The sequence below is a fragment of the Anolis carolinensis genome, chromosome 4 (assembly GCF_035594765.1).
Source record: "Anolis carolinensis isolate JA03-04 chromosome 4, rAnoCar3.1.pri, whole genome shotgun sequence".
Taxonomy (NCBI): Eukaryota; Metazoa; Chordata; class Lepidosauria; order Squamata; family Dactyloidae; genus Anolis; species Anolis carolinensis.
Genome location: NC_085844.1, coordinates 126,888,646 through 126,915,994, shown reverse-complemented (window position 1 = coordinate 126,915,994; position 27,349 = coordinate 126,888,646). Strand labels below are relative to the sequence as shown.

General features: G+C 43.7%; 1 protein-coding gene and 1 long non-coding RNA gene across 4 annotated transcripts in view; one reads left to right on the top strand and one right to left on the bottom strand.

Moving 5' to 3' along the window:
- Positions 1-27,349, top strand: part of tnr (tenascin R) — a 676,393-nt gene that overhangs the window by 465,141 nt on the left and 183,903 nt on the right. The window lies entirely within an intron of this gene.
- LOC134298638 (uncharacterized) lies at positions 14,410-19,037 on the bottom strand. Its single transcript, XR_010005730.1, has 3 exons — positions 18,783-19,037; positions 16,497-16,581; positions 14,410-15,818 (listed from the first exon to the last, which is right to left on the bottom strand). It is a non-coding gene; the product is annotated as an uncharacterized LOC134298638 (long non-coding RNA).

Sequence of the window (27,349 nt, the reverse complement as noted above, 5' to 3'; positions counted from 1 at the left end):
CATTTCCATGTTTTCAAACTGCTAGGTTGGCAGAAGCTGGGGCTACTGACGGGAGCTCACCCCGCTCCACAAATTTGAACTGCCGATGCTTCAGTCAGCAAGTTCCGCAGCTCAGGAGTTTAACCCGCTGCACCACCATGGCCCCTTGTTCTCATCTATAACTGAAGTAATTAATATGAGATTACTGTTAGTATTGTAGTTTAAGAAATAGAGATTTCAAATGCAAGGTTCCAATAAGAAAAAGCAGGTGATACATTATTAGAGTAACACCTTTGTTTTATCGGATTGTATTGAAACCCATTGTTTATACATGTATGTTTTCTCCACCTGTCATTTTCCAGAAAAGTAAACATAAAAGTAAAGAATTGTCATCTGCGACACAAAATTATCTGCTCTTCTGGAACAGGGGATGGAGTATGCTTGCATTGACTTGAAAGCTTTTCCGATCAGTCATTAGAAATGGAGATACTACATTTTCAAGAGGTCCTTTTTATTTCAAGAAGTAGGCACACTCCTGTTCAAGAGGGAAAAAAACATATTCATATATTAGATATCCGAATGAGTGGGATGGGGAATGTGTGGATTCATTTGTAAAAAATGTGATATATAACAATGTGTGCAAGATATGCTTAAGAGGAAACTCTCTGCTTCTATTTTATAAAAGTAACATCAAACACATGAATGAAAATGAAGACTAACAACTAGTCTGTGTAACATATTGAAGAGATAACAAAAACAGCAACACTATGATGTGTTTCTTTAGTCTATTCTCAGCAGGCACAGATGATCATAAGTAACTGATGTTATTTGATAGTTTCCAATTTTCCTTCCACTTTTGACCCTCTACAAAGAAGCATGGATCTCTAATGGACATGCTTAAAGACTCTTTCCCTTATGGGTTAAAACAGGATGCCAGATTTCCATAAATAGATTACTCTCTGTTGTCCTGCTATTCAATCTACTTGGTGTGACAGTATTTCTGACAATGCTATTTCAATTAATCATCAGAATTGCCAGGCTTTTGGTACATTCAAAGCAAATGAACCAAGTGAACAAGGCATACTGCTCCTCTGAGCCGATTAACTTGTACAACCAAAGAGATTGGCATGGTCTTATTCTCTTGGGCACAGAACCTCCTGATGGTATGAGCTGTTTGGCAGTGGAATATACTGCCTTGGAGTGTGGTAGAGTCTCATTCTAGGGAGGTTTCTAAGGAGAGGCTGGATAGTTATCTATCAGAAGTGCTTTGATTTTATTTTCCTGCATGGCATGGAGTTGAACTGAATGACCCTTGTGGTCTCTTCCAACTCTAGCATAATCTGTGCAACCATGCTTCATGCTTTAGTAGCATCACCAGCATCTGCTTCATGTGCTCTACCATTGTCATTCTCAATATCCTGTGACATCACAAGGGGCTGTTCTTGCATCTCAGGTTTGTCATCCCAGGGCTTGGAATAATCTGGCAACCTCGGAAGAGTTCAATCTTGATTCTTATTAAGAAGAGCAACCTAATTAAGAATAGAAATTCTTGATGAGCCATCCTTAGTGTGTGTGCGTTAGGCATGTGCGATCCATGGAAAAAAATGGTTCAAAACTCGCTTCAAAAGTAGGGGGCTCTGGCGCTTCGTTTCTAAAGTCATTTTTGAATTATGAAGGCAAAAAGTTCAGAACTTTCCAAAACTTCTGATTCTTCGTATGTACCTCGTTAATGGCAGATGTGCATGCGCATGAAGGAAAACATTATCGTCAATGGGGAAAATTGAGGGGCTTATCTCTCCCTCATTTTTTGAGCTATCCTAATGAAATTTGCTACAGTGGTACAACACATTTACCCCTGTTAGCTCACCAAATCTAAGAACATTTGACATATCCTCAGATTTTTGGCAAATTTTCAAAGTTTTTATATAAAAAAACATTTTTTAATAATAACAAAAATCTGTTCCTGGTTTGAAAGTGTTATTTCCTGTTTCATTGGGTTGTCTTTACTTTGAAAGTCATTGTTCTACTTCAGAAATTTTGTTTTTGTGGCTGAAACTTTGTTAAATGGGTGGAGAGAGACTCAACAAACTATAATGTGCTATTTTTTATAGGACGATGTCCCTTGCTCAAAGACAATGTTTTGGCAGTGTAATCAAGTTTAGCCATGTTTTTATGACAGAACCAATTAGGAAATGACATTTATCAACCAGGAACAGAAATCATAGCACACCATCAAATCACTCCTGACAGTTGGCCATCAGCCTCTGAATAAGGAAATCCGTTCCTGGTTTGAAAGTGTTTGAAAGGCCTGCTGTTGTGCTGCAGAAGAGGCCAGAAACATCTCCAGCCAGCCTGCCTGTTGCTGCCTCTGGACTCCTTGTGAGTAGACTGCAGCCCCAGGCCCTTTCCATCTGGGTGTGACTCAGCACTTCCTAGGAAGGACCATCTATAAAGCCTGAGTCCACAAGGCCCTGGCAGGGCTGAGAGGCCTGCTGTTGTGCTGCAGAAGAGGCCAGAAACATCTCCAGCCAGCCTGCCTGTTGCTGCCTCTGGACTCCTTGTGAGTAGACTGCAGCCCCAGGCCCTTTCCATCTGGGTGTGACTCAGCACTTCCTAGGAAGGACCATCTATAAAGCCTGAGTCCACAAGGCCCTGGCAGGGCTGAGAGGCCTGCTGTTGTGCTGCAGAAGAGGCCAGAAACATCTCCAGCCAGCCTGCCTGTTGCTGCCTCTGGACTCCTTGTGAGTAGACTGCAGCCCCAGGCCCTTTCCATCTGGGTGTGACTCAGCACTTCCTAGGAAGGACCATCTATAAAGCCTGAGTCCACAAGGCCCTGGCAGGGCTGAGAGGCCTGCTGTTGTGCTGCAGAAGAGGCCAGAAACATCTCCAGCCAGTCTGCCTGTTGCTGCCTCTGGACTCCTTGCCTACTGCCCCCCTCCCTTTTTCCCAGCGCTGGTGAGTGGACATAAGAAGGGAGGGAAGACTTTTAAAACTCCAAAGCCATCCGGAGGAAGAAGGCAGAGGAACTGACTTTAAAATCATTCTGTCTCTTGCTGCAGGCCTACTGCCCTCCTCGCTTTCCCCAGCATTGGCTATTGAACTAAGAGTCTGTCTTACTGAGGTCCACTCATTATTTATATATTGCTGCTATAACAATCTTTAAATGTTGTTATAATAACTATTATGCACTGTGAAGCCTGGTCCCCCTGACTAGTTTACTAAGTCTATCATCTCTAATTGGTCCTGCCCTGGCACCTTATAATACCATATTGCACCATATTGAATTAGTTCACCATCATAATCCCCACTGCCTGCCTTGCACTTTAGTCAGCTCAGACCCCTATACCTATGCTGCTCATGCACCCTCTGCACTTTACAACTGCATTTGCACTTTGTATTGTTGGAGGGGGGTGGGGGAGGCTGGAGGGTTATGGGGACTGCAGGGTGGGGGAAGGGAATGGGTGTGAAAGGATGCCAATCTATAACAGAAAACTAGTAAACCAAATAACATCGTTTGGACCAGGGGAAGAGAAAGGGAAAGGACAGTGTGATAGGGGAGGAGGGTGTTCTGATGGGTGGGGAGCCCCTATAGAGGTGGTGTCTGGGAGGGGGAGATACGGGAAAGGGAGACCAAATCATTTAATTCGGCCTAGGGTTTTTGGTAGGACATTAATAGTTCCAAAACGGTCTCCTGACATAGCTAATCTGGGTAGCCAGGATGGCGGTCCCTCCAGGTTAAAGGTGGTGCTGTTTAATGCCAGGTCAGTGAACGGAAAAACATCTTTCATCCAAGATCTCATCTTGGATGAGCATGTAGACCTGGCATGTATTACGGAGACCTGGCTGGACGAGATGGGAGGAGTTAATCTTACCCAGCTCTGCCCGCCAGGTTATTCCGTACAGCACCAGCCGAGAACTGGAGGGAGGGGAGGTGGGGTCGCGGTGGTCTATAAGGATTCCATCCCCCTGACCAGGTGCCCCGTCCCACAGTCGACCATGTTTGAATGTGTCCACCTGAGGGTGGGAGACCGGGACAGATTAGGGATTCTGTTAGTGTACCGACCACCCCGCTGCACTACAGTCTCCCTGCCTGAGCTAGCTGAGGTGGTCTCGGGCCTGGCGTTGGAGTCCCGGCGGCTCATAGTGCTGGGGGACTTCAATGTCCATGCCGAGACCAACCTCTCAGGTGCAGCTCAGGACTTCATGGCCGCCATGGCAACCATGGGGCTGTCCCAATTAGTAACAGGCCCCACCCACAGTGCGGGACACACACTGGACTTGGTCTTCTGTCAGGGATGGGAGGAAGGTGGCGGTGTGGAGGAGCTCACCATCGCTCCGTTGCCATGGACCGACCATCACCTGATCAGGTTTAGACTTACTGCGCCCCCCAACCTCTGCAGGGGTGGTGGACCTAAAATGGTCCGCCCCAGGAGACTTATGGATCCAGAAGGATTCCTGACGACTCTTGGGGAATTTCCCGCCTCCTCGGCAGGTGATCCTGTTGATGCTCTGGTCTCTCTCTGGAATGGAGAGATGACTAGGGCAATAGACACGATTGCTCCGGAGCGTCCCCTCTCGAGTAACCGAGCTAAACCAGCTCCTTGGTTTACTGAGGAGCTGGCAGCGATGAAGCGAAAGAAGAGGGAACTAGAGTGCGTGTGGCGATCAGGGTATAACGAGTCAGACCGAACACGGCTAGGCTCCTATCTTAGGGCATTTGCCGCGGCAATCAAAGCTGCAAGGAGAGCCCACCTTGCGGCCAACATTGCGTCCGCACAGAACCGTCCGGCGGCGCTGTTCCGTGTCATCAGAGGGTTGTTAACTCCCACCAATCAAGGTGGGAGCCCTGATAACTCGGCAGCCCGCTGTGAAGCATTTGCTCGGTTCTTTGCGGACAAAGTCGCTCTGATCCGTTCCGACTTTGACACCATATTAACGGCAGTCTCTGAGGATGTAACGAGTGCACCTGCTTGTCCAGTTTTGTTGGATTCATTTCAATTGGTTGAGCTCGAGGATGTGGACAAGATCCTGGGAGAGGCGAGACCGACCACATGCATCCTAGACCCCTGCCCATCCTGGCTGGTGAGAGAAGCCAGAGGGGGTTTGGCCGAGTGGGTGAAGGTGGTGGTAAATGCCTCCCTTCGGGAGGGCAAGTTTCCAGCGAGCCTAAAAATGGCTGTGATCAAGCCGCTGTTGAAAAAGCCATCATTGGATCCCACTCAATTCGGAAACTTTCGGCCTATTTCCAATCTCCCCTATTTGGGCAAGGTCTTGGAACATGTGGTTGCTTCGCAGCTCCAGGGTTTCTTGGTTGACACTGATTTTCTGGATCCGGCACAGTCTGGCTTTAGGCCGGGGCATGGTACTGAGACAGCCTTGGTCGCCTTAGTCGATGATCTACGCCGGGAACTGGACAGGGGGAGTGTGTCCCTGCTGGTTCTGCTGGACCTCTCAGCGGCCTTCGATACCGTCGATCACGGTATCCTTCTGGGACGCCTCGCAGGAATGGGACTTGGAGGTACTGTCCTGCAGTGGCTCCGGTCCTTCCTGGAGGGTCGGTCCCAGATGGTGTCATTGGGGGACGCCTGCTCGGCCCCACAACCATTGACTTGTGGGGTCCCGCAGGGTTCTGTACTGTCTCCCATGTTGTTTAACATCTACATGAAGCCGCTGGGAGAGATCATCAGGAGTTTCGGGGTCCGGTGTCATCTGTACGCAGATGATGTCCAGCTCTGTCACTCCTTCCCACCTGTCACTAAGGAGGCTGTTCAGGTCCTGAACCGGTGCTTGGCCGCTGTGTCGGACTGGATGAGGGCCAACAAATTGAAATTGAATCCAGACAAGACAGAGGTCCTCCTGGTCAGTCGGAAGGCCGAACAGGGTATAGGGTTACAGCCTGTGCTGGATGGGGTCACACTCCCCCTGAAGGCGCAGGTGCGCAGTCTGGGGGTGATCCTGGACTCATCGTTGAGCCTGGAGCCCCAGGTCTCAGCGGTGGCTAGGGGAGCCTTCGCACAATTAAAACTTGTGCGCCAGCTGCGACCGTACCTTGGGAAGCCAGACTTGGCCACGGTGGTCCACGCCCTTGTTACATCCCGTTTAGACTACTGCAACGCACTCTACGTGGGGCTGCCTTTGAAGACTGTTCGGAAGCTTCAATTAGTCCAACGGGAAGCTGCCAGGTTAATAACTGGAGCGGCGTTCAGGGAGCGTACTACTCCTCTGTTACGTCAGCTCCACTGGCTGCCGATTAGCTACCGAGCACAATTCAAGGTGCTGGCTTTAGCCTATAAAGCTCTAAACGGTTCCGGCCCAGCTTATCTATCCAAACGTGTCTCCCGCTATGACCCACCTCGAAGCTTAAGATCGTCGGATGAGGCCCTGCTCGCGGTCCCGTCAGCCTCACAGGTGCGGCTGGCGGGGACGAGAGACAGGGCCTTTTCAGTAGTGGCTCCCCGCCTATGGAACGCCCTCCCCATTGAAGTCAGGCAGGCTCCCTCCCTCCTATCCTTCCGTAGGAAGGTAAAAACTTGGTTGTGGGGCCAGGCTTTCGAATAAGAATCAGCAGCATTAATTACTATTATGTATACTGGAACTCAATTGACAGACCCAGTCTTTTAAACTTGTACACGCCTATCTATATTTTATAAATGCATTTTATGAATGTTATATGTAAGTTAATTTTTTAACTAATTTATAGTGTATTGTACTGTTTTTATATGTCTGTTTTATTGTAAGCCGCCCTGAGTCCCCTGTTGGGTGAGAAGGGCGGGATATAAATATTGTAATAAATAAATAAATAAATAAATAAATAAATTTCCTGTTTCCTTGGGTTTTCTGGAGCTGAGAGTGTGTGACTTGCCCAAGATCACCCAGTGGGTTTCCATGGCTGAGTGGGGAATCAAACCACAATCATAGTCCAACTTTCAAACTAGTACGTTACACCATGCTGTCTTAAAACGGGCTCTTATGCCCCATTCTATATCCAGGAGTGAAATGGGCTCGAATGCCCCAATGCTATATCCAGGAGTGAAATGGGGGCTAATGCCCCGATGCTATATCCGGGAGTGAAATGGGCTGTGGCTTCCTCTTCCTCAGCCAAGGAAGTCGAAGGAGAATGAGGGAAAGCTGGTGCTTGATTCAGATTGAGCTGCTTCGGGAGTAAGGAGGAATAGGAGAATCTCAATTGGGAGCTTCTATGGGGCTCTTAAGCCCGATGCAGGAAATTGGTTGAAAACCCTTTCTCATATATCTGAAGGCATTCTGAAGCTATTCTAAGGATGGGCTCCAATGCTTCAAATTGGAAGGTTAATTCAGAAGCGCCAAACCACCTCGGAACCCCGTTCGAATGTATTAGGATTAATGAATGTATTACAATTAAAGATGATTCTGATTAATTCGCCCATGCCGTGTGTGTGTGTGTATTCCCAAAAACCTGTTAACCTTCTCTGTTACTCTCACCTAGCTACAGAGAGGCTTGCAACTTGTTTCCCATGTCAAGAAATTGATTCTTATTTATTAATTTACTAGCTTGGGGACCTGGTGGTGCCCAGGTTATTTGAAAAAAGGCGTTGTTTGTTTTGGGGTATTAGGTAATATGACTTAGTTAATTAGTAAAACTATTTATTAGAAAAAATGCCAGCCTTTGATTTCCTTTTTTACGAATGCTCTCATTAGAACATACATAACAATGTAAGTGAACTACAATTCCCAGAATTGTGGGTCAATCCTTCCCAAACTAGGCATGTAGGCACAGCTGGCCATGTTGGGTCAGTGTGTCAAGTGTGGTCTAGATCCATCATCAGTTGGATTCAGTGTTCTCTGGAGAAGGATGAACTATAATTCCTATATGTCAAAGTCAATCACCCCCAAAGCCTGCCAGTATGCAAATTTGGCCATGTTGGATCTGTGTGCCAAGTTAGTTCCAGGTTCATCATTGGTGAGGTTCAGAGTGCTCTTAGATTGCAGGTGAATTCTATATTCCAGTCCCTACAACTCCTATAAATAACTAGCTGTGCCCGGCCACGCGTTGCTGTGGCGAAGTATGGTGGTATGGGAAATAAAGTATTGAGGAATTGGTGGTAGTTAGGTAAAGGGTAAAGGTTTTCCCCTGACATTAAGTTCAGTCATGTCTGACTTTGGGGGTCTCCATTTCTAAGCGTTGTCCATAGACTCCTCCAAGGTCATGTGGCCGGCATGACTGCATGGAGTGCCGTTACCTTCCTGCCGGAGCAGTACCTATTCATGTACTCTCATTTGCATGTTTTTGAACTTTAGGGTTGGCAGAAGCTGCCTAAGTGAGGCCTAACTCTGCCTTTCCCCTGGGCTGAGTGGGTTGCTAGGAGACCAAGTGGGCGGAGCTTAGCCTTCTAACTGGCAGCAATTGGTTAAAAACAATTATTCCTCTCCCTCTAATTAGGACTTTATTTTTCTTTTCTTTTTGTTATATCAACCTGGAGGCATGGATGATGGGTTGTGTTGTCAAATTTCGAGGTTGGGGGACCTTTAGTTTTGTTGTTTTGTCGGTCGCCAGGATTCCAGGACTCTTTTATATATATAGATTGTGAATTCTCCCTAAACCTCTCTCTCCAGTATGTTCAGTTGCTGATCAATTCCTCTGTTTGCTCTGTGACATAGGAAAGGGTAGAAAAGGGGTAAGGGAAAGGCAGTGGGTGGGGTCACTTGAGAGAGTGACTTGGTGGCTCCTCAGCACTGGGAACTATAGCCTGTTTGTGGAGGCCAGAGGCTGTCTGTGTGAAAGGACACCCATGCCACATACACACATACAGATTTTAACTTTTATTATGTGTATAGATATTATAATAGTGGAGTATTCATTGAATGGAAGAACAGGTGGTAAGGCAACTTCTAGCCCACCACAGCCAAACATTTCTGGTTCACTTCCTTCCTTTTCAAAGTTTTTCAGATCCATATTTTCTTTTCAGACACAGCAATTGGCAGCTCAATAGAGGAGCAACTGCCTCTTTGCTTCCTTGGGCTTCTTGACTTCTTGGTCAGAGGAGGTTATGCCAGGTGGGATGTTCTTGCCACAGTTCATAATCCTCTTATCTTTGAGAGCCAGGTGACTCCGGGCAGACAATCTTATGACAATGAGTAAGACTCACAGATCTGTTGTCCCTCACTATGGTTAGGCAAATTCTTATAAAAGAGTACACCTGGCTCTCCTCTGAGCTTCCAGTCAAGCATTCAGCCAGGATGCCTGCTTCCCCAACCACCAATCTTGATCTTACCTGCTGCTCTTTTTCCAGCTTCAGAATTGGCCGAGGTTGGCTGGCCAAGCACGGAGCAACAGAAAAGGATTTTTTCCAAATATGTTTGAAATAAGAGAATAATGAAGAAACAATGGGGGCTAATGCTCAGCGAGGGTGGTAGAATGCTAACAGATCACCATACTTATTTTTGATTCAGTTTGTCCTGTGTGCTTCCATGCATCAGTAGAGACCTTGGTAAGGAATCTAGGTTGCCAAGATTGATAAGGAATAGCCGAGAATCAACTAATTAACCTAAATGAGTTCAAATCTTCAGGACTAAATGAACTGCACCCCAGGGTATTGAAGGAATGCCCTGACATATTTGCAGAATCACTTGCCAGGATTTTTGAGAAACGTTGAAAGGCTATTGAGGTGCCAGATAACTGGAGACAACCAAATTTTGTCGGTCTCTTCAAAAATGTGAAAAAAAAGGAAACTACAAACCCGTCAGCCTGAGCTCAATATCTGGAAAATATTAGAACAGATTATAGAATTTGCAAGAATCTTCATGACAATGCAGTGATGAGTTGAAGTCAGCGTAGGTATGTCAAGAGCCAGTCTTGCTGATTTTATATCTTTTTCAAATCAGGTCACTGATAAAAATAGATGATGGAAATGCTGTAGATGTAATCTGTCTGGATTTCAGTGAAGCATTTCAAAAGGCCCCTCATAATATTTTGATTAAAACAGATTAAAATATGGATTACATGGAAATATCATCTGATGAATCAGCAATTAGTTGGAAAACCATGCTCAAAGAGTTGTCATTGGTAGCTATGCTTCAAAGTTGAAGGAGGTCTTGAGTGGAGTGTTTTGTCCTGGGACCAACACTCTTCAATATTTTTATCTGTCAGTTAGATGATGGGGTGGAGGGAATCCTTTTCAAATTTACAGATGTTATAAAAGTGGGAGGTTTAGCTAACGCATTGGAAGATAGGGACAGAATTCAAAAGGACCTTGATAAACTTGAAAACTGGATGGAAATTAATAAAATGCAATTTAAACAAGAAAAATGCAAAATTCTATAATAAACCAAACATTTTTAAATGCACAGCAATAGGATTGGGAATATTTGTCTCAGCCTGTGAAAAAGATGTTAGAATTATTGTCGATCATAAGTTGAGTTGAAAGAAGGGTGTGTGGTGTGACAATAAGAAATAAAGTCAGCAATAAAGAGCTGTGTCATAGAACCGAGGTACTTTGTATTATTGTACTAATTCATTTTATATGAAAATAAAATAACAATATTTTTAAAAGAACTGGGGTATGTAACTTGGCCAATGAAATCTATGAGGCAAAAAAGAAAAGGAGCATGGCATATTACAAACAAAAGACAACCGATTGACATGTCAACTAATGAACTGGATACCAAGAGATCACAAGTGACCCTTGGGCAGACCTCGTATTTGATGGGACAAACCAAGGGTTAAGCTATTCGGCCAGAAATGGAAAAGAAAAGCATAGGATTGTATATTTTGGCATATGGTAAATTTGTGTGATGCACAAAGGTATGGATCTATGACAAATTGGATAGGATAAGTTGAACTTGAGCCTGCAATGTGATGCTGCAACAAAGAAGGGAAATTTTGTCTAGCCTGCATTAATAGAAAGATAATTTCCAGGCTGTGGGATGTAATAGACCAGTGGTTCTCAACCTGTGGGTCCCCAGATGTTTTTGACCCTTACAAATCCCAGAAATCCTAACAGCTGGTAAACTGGCAGGGATTTCTGGGAGTTGTGGGCCAAAACACCTGGGGACCCACAGGTTGAGAACCACTGTAATAGACCCACTATTTCATCTGCTGTTCAGGCCTCATATGGAGCATTCAATTTTTGATGTCTTGTTTTAAGAAGGATATAGACAAGTTGGAGAAAGTTCAGAAAGGTGCAATGACAATAATAAGATGCATGGAGACCAAAACATATAAAAAGAGGTTAAAGGAGCTGGACATGTTCCTCTTCCTAAAGGGGAGGGTGTAGGTTTGTTCCCTGTTTCATGAGATTGTATTATTATTATATTTATTTATACCCCGCTTTATCTCCCCAAAGGGGACTTTGGCCCTCCAGGTGTTTGGGACAGCCTGCTGTTTGGAGGTGAAGTCCAAAACACCTGGAGGGCCGAAGTTTGCCCGTGCCTGGTGTAGAATTTGGTCTAATGGTTTGAAGTTATTGAACATTAGTAGGAGCAGAGGCAGTCGACCTGCAAGGCCATTTAAGTGGTCGCTTGTGGCGCAATCATTCCAGGGGCACAGTGAGGCTCCTGGGAGGATGGCGCCACCCCCTGCCTCCTTCTTCAGGCCTTGCGGGCCTTCTTCGGGCTGCCCAGCCCACTGGAAGGGCCTACGCGGGCTCCGGAATGCCAGACATGGGCTCCAGAAGGCCCAGCACAGGCTCCGGAGCCCGCGTCAGCCCTTCCGGTGGGCCGGGTGGGCCTTCTGGAGCCCCAGTCGGGCACTCAGGAGCCTGCGTCGGCCTTTTCAGTGGGCCAGGCAGGCCTTCCGGAGCCTGCACTGGGCCTTCTGGAGCCTGCGTCGGGCACTCCAGATCCCGCATCGGCCCTTCCAGTGGGCCGGGCGGGCTTTCTGGAGCCCGCGCCAGGCACTCTGGAGCCCATGTTGGCCCTTCTGGTGGGCCAGGCGGGCTTTCCGGAGCCCATGCTGGGCCTTCTGAAGCCTGCTGCCATCTGTTGGAAGCAAGGCAAGTGGGGTTTATTTGTCTGTGGAATAATATCCAGGGTGGGAGAAAGAGCTCTTGTCTGTTGGGAGGCAGGTGTGGATGTTGTAATTAATCACCTTGATTAGCATTTAATGGCCCTGTGGCTTCAAGGCCTGGCTTCCTCTTGCCTGGGAGAATCTTTTTTTGGGAGGTGTTAGCTGTCCCTTATTGCTTCCTGTCTGGATTTCCCCTGAGTGTTGTTCTTTATTTATGCTTTTCCTTAATCCTTCCTTATTATCCAACATTTTTGCTTATCCAACGCTTTTATTTTTCAGTGATTGGTTTTTGGGTTGGGGGCGCCAAAATTTCTGTTCGCCTATACTTGAAAATTACCTTGGACCTGTTCTGAGTAGGAAGTACTCCAAAGCCCAACAGGAAAAACAGGCAGGGACAAACCTACGCCAAAATGACACTTTGCCTTCTGCAAAGGATCCCCATTTCAGACCCTACTTTTAACTTACACATCATTATCTGAAGATGAGCTGGCCTCCACCCCATCGTCATCTCCCACAGCTGTTCCTGTCATCACACATGAATCCCGGTTATCATCCCTCCAGTTCCTCCATCTCCTATCAAGACTTAGGTTTCCCCATGACCCTGGTGTATCAGCTGTTTGCCAATCCTCCTGTCCCGAAAACCCCACAAACGTATCACTAGAAGTTGGCTCTCACACATATCCCTTATTTCTTGTACCCTAGTCCAGTCCGATGTGCCCTCTACATTTTCATCACTCTCAGACCCATCATCCCCAGAGAAACCCAAAAACGACTCCTCCTCTGTGGGAGCAGTAAGTATATCCCGGAGCTTCTTCGTCTCCCGTTCCTCATCTGATTCCTGCTCCCGAGTAACCCTCTTAGTTCCTCTATTTACATCCATCCCGTCTCCTTCTTCAGTCATTTATTCCTCATCACTTGAAAACCCTTCAAGCGTGTCTTCCTCAGAAGGTGCCATAAGTATCTCCCAGATCCGTTTCCTTTGCTGTTCTTCATCTGGCACCTGCTCAAGATTACCCCTTTTCCTCCTACTAGTACTTCTACTACCATTTGTAATATTGCCAGCAGATTCAACTACAACAGCTAGACAGCTACCTGCTGGAGATAGAGGATTGGACTTGATCACCCGTGGGGCCACTTCAAACTCTATTCTTTAAATATGTGAAACAATTTACCATGGGATGCATTCTTACCTTGTCTGAAGGGCTGAAACTCTATGGAGAGGGAGATCGGGGGGGGGGGGGGGGAAGGGGTCTACGTTAATTGCTGCAATAACATGTTTCATGCATATGTCTATGTTTGATGTTTTTATAGTTTTAATGGTTTAATCTACAGTTATATGCTTTTGATTTAGATATGTGATATATTTTTATACATATGTGAGCCATTAAATAATAGTAATAATAATAATAATAATAATAATAATAATAATAATAATAATAATAATAATAATAGTTTTTCCTTATAAGACGGAAAAGGAGATGGGGTAGAGACTAATAATTATATTTCAACATAAGCTTTCACTCTTTAAGAATTATTTTTCAGCATAAGTTCTCACTCCTTAAGTGCATTTTTTGTCCTTTTCCCCTGCTTCTTCAGTCGTCCTGTTTGTCCTCTATACATGAGATACAGATAAGTAGGGGGAGCATGCTAAGGAGAAATATCCTAGTGGGGTTTGGGCCTTCACAAAATTTCACAAGAAGAAAACAATCTCTGAAAACTGAGTTGTTTTGCGGGCCTTTTCAATCAGTTTTGATACATTCTTGGACCTCAAATTCTCAGGATGCAATTCCAGTCAAAATTTAATGTAAACAATTTGAACGTTTCCTAGAGAAATGTAATAAACAGCTATGCTTTTTTAAAACTCACAAGAGATTTCCTTGAATGATGGAAAGAATACAGATCTCACCACGAGCAATTCATGCCTAGCTCCAAGGATATCCAGGGAGCAGTATTAAAAATATATGTCACTGCAAACCGTTTGCATCTTGCCAGAGGCAAATGAAAATCAAACTTCAAACTTTCTGCATTTTTCTCTAAAGCTAGAAGCCTTGAATTTCATAGGGAATGTAAATAGGCCAGAGTGAGCTTCAACAGTCCCATCTCAGATGCTAAAGGAAAGGCCTCTTGCCAAAGTGAGCATCAATAGCCCCAGCTGAGAAGCTAAAGGAAGGCAAAACTGCCTACCTTTCTTGAGCTTGAGTTGCTCATTTGGCAAAAAGAAGAAGAAGAAGAAGAAGAAGAAGAAGAAGAAGAAGAAGAAGAAGAAGAAGAAGAAGAAGAAGAAGAAGAAGAAGAAGAAACAGACAGAGAAAACTCTACAAAACAAAAAATGTCAGTTGAATATTGATGTGGGGAATCAATTTCTGCATGATTCAGATACTAATGCAAAACTGGTTCACTAACAAAGTAGACAAAAATAAATTTTATTTATTATTTATATAGTCCACTTATATTTTTATATAGCTTGGTAAAGAAATAAAAAGGTCTTCATTTAGCACCAAAAAAACATGTTTTTGAGAAACCCATGTTGACTTTTCAAGAGTATGGCATTCCTTCCTAAGTGCTTGATATTGATGTCAGTCAGACTGGGCTTAATTGTTTGAGGCCTCTTTTCTCCTTTTTTTAAAATGGGGGCAAAATTTGCCTTCCTCCAGTCTGCTGGAACTTCTGTTCTCCAGGAATTTTCAATGATGATTGCCAGTAGTTCTGTAATGATTTCTGCCAGTTCTTTTAATATCCTTGGATGTAATTCATCTAACCCTAGAAACTAGGGTTGGGCTCAAATCCTGTTTCATCTGTTTCATTCGTGGTTTTGTACTGTTTCATCCATTCGGATTGCACAGAACGGTGCAACCCCACGGGAACAAATGAAACAGTGAAACAAATGGCAGAGGGAAACAGTAGCTATTCTCTACTGCTGATTTTCATCGCTTGGCTAAAGGCCCTGGCTTGGTGCTTGATTGTAGGCCCTGTGAGCCGGGCATACGAACATTGAGGTTCGACGGCTCGTAGGCCCTGGCTGCCGGGCATACCACTGAGCGCTCGACTGTAGGTCTAGCAGCCAAGGCCTGCAAGCATCAAGCATTCAATTGCAGGCCCTGGCTGCTAGGCCTACAAGCCATCGAGAGCTCGATGGCTTATAGGGCTGGCTCGCAAGGCCTGGAGCTTTGCCATCAAAATCCTGAATTTTTTTTGTTTTTTTAGGACCTTGGTTGGAAAAACCCATTCATATAGGTGCCCATTTCCATCATACAAAATAATTTCATACAAATGCACAACCCTACTAGAGACATTTAGAGTAGCCAGATATTCCTGTACTGCCTCTTTATCTATTCTGTGCTGCATTTCCCCTACTGCATCCTCTGCTCTATTGACCACAATTTCAGCACTATTAACCTTTTGGAAGAAGACTGGGGCCAAGGAAGCATTGAGTAGGTTCATATTCCCTGCCATTTACTTGTTCTTCCTTTTGCCACAGACATAACTTCTCTAGCACATCTGAATTTATTCTGAGCTTTGGCTTACTATGCTGGCAATTCATTTGAATTCCTCTTTGATAATTTCTCCCTTTTTTCATTTCTTATAGATGTCTCTTTTAAATCTTAGCTCAACTGAAAATTCCTTAGACCTCCATTATGATTTTTTTAGACATCTCCTGTTTTTCCTTATATATTCCCTGTTCCCCATCTTCATTAATAGCCTATCAAACAGCTGTAGGTTGAACTAAGCAGCATTTCTGGGGGGTTTCAAAAGTAGTGCCACATTTAATGCATTTCATGAATCCAATGTAGAAATTATTAGGGCATGGACGATGGACAGGTTACCTGTGTCCATGCAGATCATAATGCCACATCATCTGAAATGATACAAAGAAAAAACAGAGTTTAAGTGTCATCAACAACATTCATGGCAAACCTTGGATGATTTCCCTCATTATATAATAATAATAATTGTATAATAATAATTGCCTTACTTTTGGGGGGGGGGGGGGGAATGTCATTAAGTGCATAGGCCTAGTGTTTAGAAGCAGCAAGTCATAGAGAAATCAGACTCTGGTAGGATAAAGCAACAGTAGGAGTGTCAAGCTATATGCATTTAATGTAAAAGGAGTTTTTAAAATAAGAGGAGGCATAGTAGCAAGGTCACAAATGTTCCAAAATCATTGTAAGTAAGCAGTCTTGATTGACAAAATCCAAAAGAGAAGAAGACATTATATACAACTTAAAGCCAGTTCAGGGGTCAAAAATCTAAGTAATCCGAGAGCATTTAAAAACTTACACCAGATTATAGAATGGTTGTCCCCAACAAGAACTACACACAACTGCTGAGAGATTTAAAACTTTGACATGCCGGCTGATTAATTTCCTACTTCAAAGAGAGCTTAGGATGAATGATGACGCAAACTGTCTACAGAAACTGTGGAAATCCTATCATACCGACATCTGCTCCAGAATACATATGTGTTACAATGGTTCTGAGGCATCTTCTAGGAAGATCATTCATATGAATATTACATAGTAGTTATGGATCTCACCATATAAAAGTCAGACTCAGGAGAGAAATAGAGGTCCCATCTACACTGCCATATAATGCTGGGCTGGGCTCCTGTAAAAAAAAATCTGTAAAAGGAGTTATTTATCAGAAGCTTTGCTAACTGAGATATGTCTGTATATGAAAATGTAACATTTTTTTTGTAAAATGAACTATATAATATCTCTAGGAATATCTGAGGAACTCTGGTGTTCTTTAAAATACAGTTTGAAAGCCAGTGCTCAGAAGTACAGTAGAGTCTCACTTATCCAACACTCGCTTATCCAACGTTCTGGATTATCCAACACATTTTTGTAGTCAATGTTTTCAATATATCATGATATTTTGGTGCTAAATTTGTAAATACAGTAATTACTACATAGCATTACTGTGTATTGAACAACTTTTTTTGTAAAACTTGTTGTATAACATGATGTTTTGGTGCTTAATTTGTACAATCATAACCTAATTTGATGTTTAATAGGCTTTTCCTTAATCTCTCCTTATTATCCAACATATTCGCTTATCCAACGTTCTGCCGGCCCGTTTACATTGGATAAGCGAGACTCTACTGTATAATACGACCCTGAAACTCAAACCCAACCTAGAAATAATCGCCTCTGGACACATAGACTTTGGATTGTGCCATGCATGTGTTATTAGTTTAATTCTACCCTTCTGTTGAAGTGTTTTTGTTGCTTTATGCATTCAAGTAGTTTACATGATTGTGACTCTAAATTGATGCTGTCGCGCGGTTTTCTGGGACTGGAAGTGTGTGACTCAGCCAATGTCATTGCATGGCTTTCCATGACCGAGCAGGAATCAAACTCTGATCTCCACAGTTGTAGTTTAACATTCAAACCACTATACGACACCAATTCTGTTGTGTACCAACACATAATTTTTTTTAATCTGAAGGCTATTCAGGGCAGACTTTTCACAACAGCAAATGTCAAATGGTATTTGTTTATCACCAGAGCAGAAAGGTATTGGAAATATTTTGAGCCTTTATCCCTAACCTGGACACAAGATTAGAAAACCTAGTCTCGGGATATTTGGAGATACCTTGAAGCAAAACCACATAATCAGTTCACAGGAGTAAATCCCTTGTCTGCACACAAAAGAAGGTAACAGCAGATCAGGCTTCAGGCATAAATGTTCTGTTCTGGATATTTACTAAACTACAATTCAGGTTTCAAATTTTCTGCCTTACAGTATAATCACAGCAGCACCTGCACTCAACAAATTGCTACCATGGGTGTCTCACAGCACTTTGTTAACCTTTCCAGCCCTCCATTAATTTTAAAAAATGAGGCTTCATTGATTGTAGTCCGCACAGCTTAAAATAGCCATAGGGGCGAAGATCAATGGAACTAAGCAGCACCTGAGCACATGGCAACATTACTACACAACTCGGCCTTGGGCAATTTGATCATATCAGTCATTTATTGATAAATCATGATGTTAAGCCTAGTGATGCAGCAGAAATACAAGAAGCATTTCAGAGTGCATCTCTGCATCTCCATGTGGAACGTTTGTCTAGAAGATTCTAATTTTATTCAAAGAAAAATAATGTAATGTATTCTGTAAAAAAAATAGGCTACATGGGAGTCCTGATCCAGTAATGTCTAATTTTGTTCCATAACAATAAAATCACGTGCCATTTTTATTAGCAAAATTATATGGCACCCATAGCATTCTTGATAGCGCGTGAAGTCTGTGTCCAGGAAGTAGTCAAAATGACAATCCAAATTAAGGGAAAATAAGACACATTCATCAGTTGAATCCTGTTTTAGATTAGCAGAAATCGGTGTAGTCAATGACATTGAACTTAGTCCTGTCAAATATTTTACATTGATTTTTGCTGGACCTTAGTTTAACAAACCTCCTTGAATCCTCTCCTGGATTTTCCTGCTTATAGCTCTAGAGCAGTGATTTAAAACCTGGGGTCCCCAGATGTTTTTGGCCTTCAACTCCCAGAAATCCTAACAGCTGGTAAACTGGCTGGGATTTCTGGGATTTGTAGGCCAAAAACATCTGGAGACCCCAGGTTGAGAACCACTGCTCTAGAGCTTTCCGCTATTTCGGTGGGTCTTGTAAAGGCATTTGAACTCACAGACAGACCTTTCTGGGCAACCACCACCATCACTTGAATATACAAATGATCCTTAAGACTAGCATAGAAATGTTTAGGGGAACAAAGTTAGACAATGTTGACTGTATCTTCATTATAGTCCCTGTCTGAAAGCAGAGAGGTCATGACTTAGATCCATTTCAATGGGTTTCACACCTGGCATGGAACAGAGACAGTTTTGATCACCTTGGTAGATGGTCTCCGCAAAGGGCGAGACAGAGAGAATGTGTCCTTGTTGGTTCTCCTGGACCTCTCAGTGGCTTTCAATACTATTGACCATGGTATCCTTCTGGGTCGTCTTGCTGAGATGGGGTTTGGAAGTACTGTCTTACAGTGGTTCTAAAGATTATGGTGGAAGAAAGGATTCTATACTGCCCGTCTCAGCCCCTCCCCCCATTACGACATCATCATTTATGATGTCATGGGGAAGGGGCTGAGATGGGCAGAATAGAATCCTTTCTTCTGCCATAATCTATAGAAATGGCTCTGGCCCAACTTACCTGTCTGAACGTATCTCTCCTTATGAATCATATCAGAGATGAAGATCATCCAGGGAGGCCCTGCTCTTGGTCCCGCCTCCCTCCCAAGCGCGATTGGTGGGGATGAGAGACAGGGCCTTCTCAGTGATGGCCCCTCTCCAGCCCCCTCTCTCCTAGCCTTTAGAAGAAAGATTAAAAAAAACTGGTTTTGGGATCAGGCTTTTAGTGAATAGGGCAGTGCAATAACAGATCTGGAAATATGGAATTGACTATGGAAAGACCTGGATTGTGATTATGGATGGCGTGATTTTAATGTAATGTTTTTAAATGTTTAATATGGCTGTTTTTAACCTTATTAAATGTTAATGTCTGTATTATATGTTTTTAAGGCATTGAATTAAGCCATGTAAGCCACGTTGAGTCCCCTTTGGGGTACAGAAAGGTGGGGTAGAAATAGAGCAAATAAATAAATAAATTTGCAAACAGGCAAGGAGGATTGCAGGGAATTGAAAAATAAATCAATTGCCAATCAACTTGGGAATCATGGAGCAACCCCACATTTTAGAAACTATGAAGTACCTGAAACCCACAGTTGAGGCTTGCATCGTGTGATGAGCTTCATGGCTTGCCGATTCTAATATGTGTTGAAAAGCTGATTTTATTGCATGTGATGAAGTCATAAGAGTTTAAAATTACCAGACGAAATAGTTGCTGCAAGAGACAGTTCTAGAAAGGAAGGCAGAAATCAAACGGTGATTTGTGCCAGTTCAAGTGAGGCTTGGTGACTCATGTCTTCTTCTGACAGTGTCAGGTGGAAAGCCACTTAAGAACCTGTTATAGAGGATGCACGGCCTGTTTCCCTCAAGCTGCAGGTGATGATATGACAAATTTTATTTATACCTTACCTTTTCCCCAAAACTGAGGTTCAAGATGGCTTACAAATTAAAATGATTGCAGTACAACAGAGAAGATGACACCTTTTCTATAAATCATTGAGGAATTCTACCTTTATGTGGTCAGCCTTCCACATCCATCAATGTTAGAGAAGTCTTGGCTTGATTCTCTCTCTATTGCACCCAGTTAGTGCTGACTTGGTATTGCTTTGTTCTGAGGAGCCCCTCATCCTCAGACCCCTATATAAGGCAAGTGGGACAAGGTTCTCTCCATGCCAAGGAACAGGGTCACTTGTTAAATTTTGCTGGTGCAAATGAGGACGGCTTCAATTTCAATTGATTTGTATTTACTTCCATCTTTTTAAACCATGATTCTCCATATTTGAGATGCAAAGCACTTGAGGTTTAAAATATTTGAATGCAGATTACAGGAAACAAAAAATCCAATTATTCAGTAAAATTCATATTGAAAAATACTGTAAAAGCAAATATTGCAACAGTTGAGTGTTTCAACAGATAGAATACATGACCATGGCATTCCAAATATACATCTAGATAAACATCAGCTTTTATAAATCCAGTATCAGGTGCTGGTGTATATTAAATTTGGTGATTCTTCTTTGTCTTTTTTCAGCTATAATGTTTATATTCAAACAAAAAACTTTGGATAACCTCACTAGTAGCTCAGAGCAATATTGCTGCTATATCTGTCACACAGAATGAAATATGCTTAGTTAATGTACTTTTGGGTGCTCTAAAATGCCCTTCACCCTGAAAGATAAGAGGGAATTTTAAGATTAAAGTGTGAAACCATGAAGCATGTCACAAAAGCAGGAAGTTATACAAATAGGAAACCTGACTTTGTTCTCCTTACCAATGTCTCCTTTTCTTCATCCACTTTGCTGCTGCTGTCAAGTCTTGCTCCTAGTGCCCACGCCACATTCCCACTGTGAGGCTATCTTCACTATATATCAGGGGTCCCCAAACTAAGGCCCAGGGGCCAGATGCGGCCCATCGAAGCCATTTATCCGGCCCCCATGGCACAAGGGCAGAAGGGGGTTGGGCTAAATGACCCAAGGGTCTCTTCTTCTCTTAAAGCTATTATTATTATTATTATTATTATTATTATTATTATTATTATTATTATTAGAAACACAACAAGATATGTCCACAGCAGACACTCTGCTGGCTGTTGTATTGGATCACACGTCGGACACTTTCCAAGTGTCTAGGACTGTGTGATGCATCGGCGAATAACGCGTGCAGATCCCAGTAAGGTGGCCTTCTGTAGCTGGCAGATGGTAATTTTTTTAGCGCCGATTGTGTTTAAGTGCAGGCCAAGGTCTTTAGGCACTGCACCCAGTGTGCCGATCACCACTGGGACCACCTTGACTGGCTTGTGCCAGAGTCTTTGTAATTCAATCTTTAAATCCTCATATCGTGTCAGCTTTTCCAGTTGTTTCTCCTCAATCCTTCTGTCACCTGGGATTGCAACATCGACAATCCATACTTTGTTTTTTAACACAATTATGAGGTCAGGAGTATTGTGTTCCAAAACCCTGTATTATTATTATTATTATTATTATTATTATTATTATTATTATTATTAACATTGAGGCTGGGTGGCCATCTGTCAGGGGTGCTGTGCTTGTGCTTTCGGTGCATAAAGGCAGAAGGGGGTTGGACTAAATGGCCCAAGGGGTCTCTTCCAACCCTCTTTATTATTGTTGTTGTTGTTGTTGTTGTTAATTATTATTATTGCTCGGTGGCCAACTATAGTCCGGCCCTCCAATGGTCAAAAGGATCATGAACTGGCCCCCTGTTTAAAAAGTTTGGGGACCCCTGCTATATATGTTAAAGCCTGGAGATAGCTACAGTGAGCATGAAATAGAAGCAGTTCCTCCACTCTGCCTCTTACCTCTGGTATTGAAGGGATTTTGTTGCTGGAATTCCCCCTAGTTCACCTTCTAGTCACCTGGCATTCCCATTTGTGGAGAATGGTATTGTCCAATGAACTGGGTGCCTGTATAAGTAATCTAAGAAACTTAGATTGTACTCTTTCTAGTGTACTCTTCTTTAATGATAAAGAAGTAGATCCTATGGACTAGCCCTAGGAGTTGGGAGTTTTATAAGATCTTTCTCCTTTGTCAAAGAATGTTTGTGCCTCACCAAACTATAACTCCCATGATTCCACAGCACTGGGCCATGGCAGTGACAATGGTGTCAAACTGCATTAAACCTACAGGTGAAGCTATTCTGACGTGCAACACACACACAAAAAAAGAAGTAGATCCCAGAAAATAATGATAAACTAATTGCGGGATTGTTTCTGCTTTAAACAATTTAAATACTGTGGGAACAAATAAGCCTCCCCTAGTTTGATAGAACTTTAGGATACTATTACTATTAGGATACTCACGTTTGCTTGCCATTGAGGTATATCAGGCATTGGCAAACTAAAGGCCCAGGGGCCAGATGTGGCCCCTTGGGCGCTTACCTTGGGCCCTCTTTACTTTCCCTATCCCCTTGGCATAAGGATATGGTGGCCCACCACATCCTTATGCCAAAAATATGGGGGAAGAAAGCACATTTCAGCTGACAGCCGTCTGGAGTGCTCTCAGTCACCATGTGTCTCATCCTCCTCCCGGCATAAGGATAGTAGGCTTGATCGATCCACGAAAAATTTGATTCTAAACTCGTTTCAAAACTAGAGGGGGGCAGCTTTTCGTTTCTGATGGTATTTCCGAATTTGGCCCCCCAAAAAATTCGAAATTAACGAAAATTCGTTATTTTCTAAATTAATTCGTTAATGGCGGACGCGCATGCGCAATTCCCAAAAACAGCACAGAGGGAGAGGACTTTACAGGACTCTCCTACCCTCATTTTTTGAGTGATCTTCTTCCAACTTGGTACAGTGGTAGAACACATTTAACACTGATAGCTCACCAAAATTTGGAACGTTTCCCTTATCCTCTGATTTTTGGCGAAGTTTCATAGCTTTTATAATAAACCATTTTTTAATAATTGCAGAAATCTGTTCCTGGTTTGAAAGTCTTATTTCCTGTTAAATTGGGTTGTCTTTACTGTGAAAGTCATTGTTCTACTTCAGAAACTTTGTTTTTGTGGCTGAAACTTTGTTAAATTGGTGTGTGTGTGATATATACTGTGTATATATATAATATATATATAGTCCCTGCATAATGTGTGTGTGTGTGTGTGTGTGTATAGGTAAAGTAAAGGTATCCCTTGACGTTAAGTTCAGTCATGTCTGACTCTGGGGGTTGGTGCTCATCTCCATTTCTAAGCCCAAGAGCCAGTGTTGTCCATAGACACCTCCAAGGTCATGTGGCCGGCATGACTACATGGAGTGCCATTACCTTCCCGCCAGAGCGGTACCTATTGATCTACTCACATTGGCATGTTTTCAAGCTGCTAGGTTGGCAGAAGCTGGAGCTAACAGCGGGCACTCACTCTGCTCCCGGGATTTGAACCTGGGACCTTTCGGTCTGCAAGTTCAGCAGCTCAGTGCTTTAACACACTTCGCCATCGGGGCTCATGTATATATAATATACCTACACATACACACAATGTGGAGAATATGTGGAAAGGTAGATAGATAAGTTGGGAGCCACAGCGAAGGCACCTTCCTGGGAGCAAGGTCTAATAATAATAATAATAATAATAATAATAATAATAATAATAATAATAATAATAATAAAAAATCCCTTACAATATCCAAGATGGCTCACTGCTACAGAATCTTGGGAGGTTTAGTTTGATATGGTACCATTATTGGCAGAGAAAGCTAAGCTGTAGGAGTTGAAATCCAATCATTTATCCTCCCTATAGAATCAATTTTATATGCATTTTTAGCTACAGAAAAGCTAAAATCAGGACAGTAAAAGAACAACACCCAGAAAATGGGAATTCCAGACAGGAAACAATCAGGGCCAGCTAATACCTCCCAACAAAGGATTCCCCCAGGTAGGAAGCAGCCAGGCTTTGAAGCTGCAAGGCTATTCAATGCTAATCAAGGTGACCAATTGCAACATTCACACTTGCCTCCCACAGACAAGAGTTCTTTCTCCCACCCTGGACCTTCCACAGATTATTATTATTATTGCTAATTGAGAGACCATGAAGGCCAGTCATATAGAAAAGGAGGGTGACTTTGTTTTTGCCGTCCTTTTTCCCTTGGCGCCTGGCCAATGGCCTTTTCAACCGGTACCGTGGACTTCATCTCCCAGAATCCCTGGTCTTTGAACCATCCACGAGGGTTTCTGGGAGTTGGAGTCCCGAACGCCATCCATTGGCATTGCTGGAAACCGCTTGGGTCTTCAACTCCCAGAATTCATAGCCATTGAAGAAGCTTGCAAGCGTTTCTGGGAGTTGGAGTCCAGAATGTTTTGCTGGCTGAGGTCGGAGCACAGCCACAGAGGGTGGTTTTCCTCTGTCGCCATCCTGCTGCCTTGGGCTTCCGAGCGGCTGCCCTTTGCAGGAGGGAAAGGTGGAGGAAGGGTTTGGCTGGGCCTGCTGCCTGAGAAGGGAGGCGAGGCCTAGCCAGGCGCCAAGCACTGGCCTCACATAGGACGCCGTCCCAGGAAAGAGATGCCCTCCCGGGAAGGGGCGAGGAGGTAGCGGAGGAGGGCGGGTGTACATGGATATGGAGATGTGTGTGTGTGTGTGTGCGTGTGTATGTATGTCGGCTGTTGGGGAAGGGCGGAAATTGAGGCCTGGATGTGCAGCGGCCGCCTGGAGCCTCCGCGGCCTTTCCGGCTGCCGGGGAAGGCGGCAAAGTGTATGGGTCCGTGGGGGGCACCTGGAGGCCCGCAGAGAGTAGCCACCTTTCGGGTGGCTTTTTTTTTTTTTTTTTTGCAAAAGCTTTTTTTTCCTAACGAAAAAAACGACGACATAATGAAAAACGGCCTCTCGCGATTCGAAACCGCGATATCCAGACGTGTGGACAACCAATGCTTCAAAATTGCTTCAAAACAAACAAAAATAACGAATTAATAACGGTTAACGGGGAAAACGAATTATTTGAGCAAGCCTAAAGGATAGTGTGAGCAACCCCATCTGTATGCTGAGAGGACAGCTCGAGGAAGTCATGTGATGGCTGAGAGCTCTCCGGAGCACACTCAGACGCCACTTGTCTCGCCCTCCTCCTGGCATAATGACAAAAGGACAGCCCGTGGATTGGGGGAAGAAGATGGGAAGGAGGATCGGGCCAGTTGCCATGTGTCCCACCTTCCTCCCATCATAAGGATGGGATGAGCAGCCCCGTCCTTATGCTGGGAGGATGACCTGAGGATGACCCAAGCTCTGCCCAGCCCCCTGTCCCTGTTCTTTCCCGGGCGCTCCCCACCCAGTGTGTTCCTGGCCCCCCTCCCTCCTGGCCCGGCCCACAATGAGGCCCCAAGGCAAAAAAGTTTGCCCATGCCTGAGGTATAGTGAACAGATTTAGTACATGTAGTTTGAAGTACCACCCCTAAGTACAGTAGAGTCTCACTTATCCAAGCTAAACGGGCCGGCAGAAGCTTGGATAAGCGAATATCTTGGATAATAAGGAGAGATTAAGGAAAAGCCTATTAAACATCAAATTAGGTTATGATTTTACAAATTAAGCACCAAAACATCATGTTATACAACAAATTTCACAGAAAAAGTAGTTTAATACACAGTAATGTTATGTTGTAATTACTGTATTTATGAATTTAGCACCAAAATATCACAATATATTGAAAACATTGACTACAAAAATGGCTTGGATAATCCAGAAGCTTGGATAAGTGAGACTCTACTGTACTTAAAACTATGGACCTGCTCAATCTTATTTCCTAGTAGATGCCAGTTTCTGGATCTGGGATGATTACCAAAAGCAAAAATCTTGGTTTTCTGGAAATTAATTTTAAGATGCTCTTGCTGACAATAGTTAGCGAATCTACTTAGGGCTCATCTTAGGCCGGTGGGTATCCTTGAGAGAATTACAGCATCATCTGCATACAGTAGTATGGAGATGTGCTGGTTTGCCAGTTTGAGCGAGTGAAACCTTAGATCTTCCAGATAAGAAGCTAAGTCGTTTAAATAAAAGTTGAATAATAAAAATAATAAAATTTCGTAATAAAATGGAGTTTTCCCCTACCTTTTAATCACACTGTTTAGTGCACTCAGTTGTCTTGCGTATTTTTCAATGAAGAGGTTTCCCATCCACCATCCCTCTCGGTGCTTTTTGGTACTTCAACTCCCACAATTCCCAACAGCAGGGAGGGAGAGAGAGAAAAGGGATGGGAGGGAAACAATTTGGAAAGGCAATAGCACTGGCCCTCCCAACACAGGACACAGACAAATCATGGAAGGAAGGAATAAAGGTACCCAAAAAGGCTTTTTTTTTTTTTTTTTTGCAAAGTAGAAGCGTTATGAGGGAGCTTACAACCAAACCTTCCTGCTTGGGCAGCAAAAAGAAATTGCCCAAAAAAGTTTATTTTGACTCCTCCCCCAATTTCTCCTCCCACCAATTGGTTGATCCTAACCTGAAAGCAGGGAGCCCCAGTGGCGAAGTGTGTTAAAGCACCGAGCTGCTGAACTTGCGGAACAAAAGGTCCCAGGTTCAAATCCCAGAAGCAGAATGAACACCCGCTGTTAGCCCCAGCTTCTGCCAACCTAGGCGTTCGAAAACATGCAAATGTGAGTAGATCAATAGGTACCGCTCCGGCGGGAAGGTAACGGTGCTCCATGCAGTCATGCCGGCCACATGACCTTGGAGGTGTCTATGGACAACACCGGCTCTTCGGCTTAGAAATGGAGATGAGCACCAATCCCCAGAGTCAGACATGACTGGACTTAACTTCAGGGGAAACTTTTACCTTTTTCAACCTGAGAGCAACGAGTGCTACTTCATTAGAAATTTGGCGAAACATCTGGAGTTTTGAGAAAAATCCATTTCCTTACCTCTTCCTGATACGTTAGAAAAAAATGCTGTCCTCAATGTTTAAAAGACTCAAAAACTGCACGTTAATCAAAACTAATGTGGTGAACCCAGTGGAATACCAGATTTTAAGTGTGGAATTCAGTGGAATTTAAGTTATGTGATGAAGTGGTTAGTAAGATTTGTTCAAAAAGATTTGCCATTGCCTTCTTTTGAAGCTGAGAATGTGTCTTGCCAAGCAGAGATCTGAAGCCTGATCTCTAGTGTTGTAGTTCAAAACTCAAACCATGACGCCACACTGGTTTTCCAAAACACATTGCTGCTACTCAGTCATTTAGTCGTCTCCGACGTTTCATGACCTCATGGACCAGTCCACACCAGAGCTCCCTGTCAGCCGTCATTGCCCCCAGTTCCTTCAAGGTCAAC